Raw genomic sequence first — 3,983 nt, 5'->3', positions numbered from 1 at the left:
TAAAGAAACTTAATGGAGAGGTGGCATACAGTAAAGAAGTAATAGAAGACTTCTATCGCGACTTATACTACTCAAACGATCAACTACGTACGGAGACAAACACAGCCATTAGAGACGTTCCAAACATCACGGTAGAGGAAGTAAATAGGGCACTAAACGGCATGAAAAGAGGAAAAACACCAGGGGAAGACGGCATTAGTGTAGATCTTATTCAAGATGCAGGAGAGATTGCGGCAGTAAAACTGGGCAATCTTTTAAACAGATGTCTAAGCGTCGGTAAAACTCCGAAATCCTGGAAAAACGCAATAATTATTTTAATACGCAAAAAGGAGACACACAAGACTTAAAGAATTACCGACCTATAAGCATCCTTTCAGTAATCTATAAACTGTTCACAAAAATCATCACAGCCCTTATCAGCAATACATTAGATTCAAAACAACCCAGGGAACAGGGATTAAGAAAGGGATTAAAATAGGGGATGAGCACTTGAGCAATTTAAGATTTGCAGATGACATTGTTCTTTTCGGCGAATCAGCAGATGAATTACAACAATTACTAAGCGATTTAAATAAGGAAAGTCTGAAGATTGACCTTAAAATGAACATGAAAAAGACTAAAGTCATGTTTAGCAGTTGAACCCTAGTTAAGCAAATACAAATACAGGGCAAGGTACTAGAAGCAGTGAACGAGTATGTATTCCTAGGGCAACTCATCAAGACGAGTACTTCCTGCGATGCCGAGATAAAACGAATCAGGCTAGGTTGGAGTGCCTTCAGTACACATAGTAATATATTACGAGGTCGTCTGCCACTATGTCTAAAGAGAAAGATTTTTAACCAATGTGTCTTCCCGGTCATGACATATGGGTCTGAAACATGGACTACGACCAAGGCACTAGAAATTAGTAAGTGCTCAAAGAAGAATGGAAAGGCTTACTTACTTACTTGTTGGATTTATTGGCTATCAACCAGCGGCACATGCCAAGGTCATTAAGCCAATGATTCCATTTTATTTTATCAATCTATATAAGGTCATAAAGTTTTGTCTCCTATAGAAAAGTGATTACTTTACTGATTATTTTTTCATTATCTGATAATAAATTTATTATATTGAATTCTATGTTATTTATTCTAAAGTAATTTTTTATTATTTGTCTCTTTTGGTTGTATTTATTGCATGTTATCATAATATGTGTTATTGATAGTATGCTATTGCACTGCTGGCACTGTGGAGGGAAAACCTTTTCAATGTATGGAGTGAGGTGGGTCATTCTGGTGGCATTTACCCTGAGACGGGCCAACACCACCTCCTCCCTTCTGTCTCTTCTGTGGGCTGTGCCCCACATTTCAATTTCTTCTTTGGTTTTGTTGTGCATTGTGAGGTCGGTCCACTCACTCTGCCACAGGAGATGGATTTTTGCTTTTATAAAAGAGACAAAACACCTGAGATCTGTGCGGACAATACCAGGCTCCAGATCGCCAGTCGACCCGGCTAGTTTGTCAGCCTGTTCATTTCCATGGATACCCGAGTGTCCAGGTACCCATATCAGTTTGATTGATTTATTGGCACTATGCAATTTACGAATGATATTACCCTGTATTTCATTATTAGTGGTTTCTAGGGATTTAATTGCTTTAAGTGAACTTAACGAGTCTGAAAATATGACTATTCTATCGTGGGTCGTCGATAGGGCAAAATCTAAAGCTTTATCAATTGCAAAAAGTTCGGCAAGAAAGATCGATGTATGATTCGGCAATCGAAATCTCAACTGACATTCAGTCGACCATACACCCGCACCCACACACTCGTCTGTCTTGGACCCGTCGGTATATAAATGAAAAAAGGAAAGATGTTTAATTAGGATCTCTCTGAACCTCTGGCGTACCTCCACCTCCGGCACCGTGGCTTTGGCCGATGGTACCCAGTCTAAAACGGTGGTGAAATTGGGGGTCTCCCACGGTGCTATATTTGATTGAACCAGGGTATCAATGGTAGAGAGATCTATACCGACTTTATCTATGAGGTCTTCGAGTCTATTGCACAGCGGTTTTCCGCCGCGGTGCTGTGGCCCTACCTGCCGGCGCAAAACATCCCTATTTGGATGCTGGGGCTGCCTGGCTACCTTAGCGGCATAAGTCAGCTCAAGCTGGCCGCGTCTAAGACGGAGGGGAGGTACTCCCGACTCTACCTCTAGGCGCTCAATGCGAGTGCACTTAAGGGCTCCAAGACAGACGCGTAAACATGCATTCTGTACGACATTCAATCCTTTCAGAGTTGAGCTCGTTGCCGAGCCATACACGATTGACCCATAATCTACTTTAGACCTAATCAGGGATTTATATAACATCAATAAAGACTCTATCAGCTCCCCATTTGTGTCCAGAAATGCACTTTAATAAATTAAGTGCTTTTTGACATTTATTCTTTAACTGACCAACGTGGTCTTTCCAATTTAATCTACTATCAAAGAGTAGACCAAGAAATCTAGCTGAATTTTGAATAGGTATTGGATGGTTGTCTAGAGTTAGCCTGATGTTGGGCTTTCTCCTATGTGTAAAAACCACGCCAATACTCTTTCTTATGGAAAACTTAAAACCCCACTGGAGGCCCCAGTTATGAATCATATCCAGTGCCAATTGGATCTGATTTGCCGAGAACGCTGCATTACTGCTGGAGTGCCATAATGCACAATCATCGGCGTACAGTACGTATTTAAGATTCCGAGGAGGAGATGGTAAAATGTCATTTATCATACATAGAAATAATGTTGGAGACAAGACACTTCCTTGTGGGACCCCGTTTGCCTGGACAAAAATGTCCGAGAAAGTGACGTTGTCAGAAAATAATTTGACAGAAAACGTTCTGTCAGAAATGAAATTTTGGATAAAACAAGTCAAGTTTCCACGCAATCCGAAAGCATAAAGTTTTCTGATTAGGCCATGTCGCCATGTCATGTCGTAGGCTTTTTCTATGTCTAAAAATACTGAAATAAAAAAATGCTTTTTGGCAAATGCCTCATGAATATGACTTTCCAGTTTTACTAGCTGATCGAGAGTTTGACGTCCCTTTCGGAAGCCGCACTGCTCGTCAACTAGTAAATTCCTGGTATTTAAAAAATGCAATAGCCTACTATTAACAATTCTTTCCATGACCTTGCATAAGCAGCTTGTCAACGCAATTGGGCGGTAAGAGATGGCGGATCTGGGATTTCCCCCTCCTTTCAATATGGGAATGTGGGCGAAGTGCCATGAATTTGGAAAAGTCTGGCTTTTCCAAATATCATTGTACACTTCTAGCAACTTAATCATGTCATCATGATTAAGATGCTTTATCATCTCATATCGAATCTCATCGGGGCCTGGGGATGTTCCTCTACAGGCTTCTAGGGCTCGGGCAAGCTCATTCATAGTTAGATCTTTATTGTAATCAAAGTTATCTCCTGTGACAAAGTGAATTGGTTGCAGCTCGGCTGCTTCCTTGGTGGTCAGGAATGCAGGATTGTAATTTTCCGAGCTGCTTGTATAAGAGAACTGCCTGGCGATTATGTTAGCTATGTCTCTAGGTGAATCGTAATTATTTCCCTCATGAATGATGTTTCTGATTTTAATTGATGATTTTTTTCTATTGATTTTATTAATTGTGGACCAAACCTCTGAGATCTTAGTGTTGCTATTGACCGTAGAGACAAAGCTTTGCCAGGATTCTCTTTTGGCTTGTCTGATTGTTCTTCGAGCCCTAGCTCTCGCTTGTTTGTATTTGCGAAAGTTCTCATTTGTGATATTATTATGGAAAAGCCTGTAGGCCCTATTTCGTTCACATAGCGCCCTGCGGCAATCTGGTGTCCACCATGGAACTCTATGCTTAACGCTATCTGTCGAAGTCTTAGGGATGGTTGCCATTGCTGCATTTATAATACAATTTTGAACATTGTTTACTTTATCATCAATGGTTTCTCCAACAACTTCGAGCTTGACGCTCCT

This window comes from Penaeus japonicus, unplaced genomic scaffold (genome assembly GCF_977035675.1).
Source record: "Penaeus japonicus unplaced genomic scaffold, GWHDUDI00000001_assembly GWHDUDI00000019, whole genome shotgun sequence".
Lineage (NCBI taxonomy): Eukaryota > Metazoa > Arthropoda > Malacostraca > Decapoda > Penaeidae > Penaeus > Penaeus japonicus.
This window is presented reverse-complemented; position numbering follows the sequence as displayed.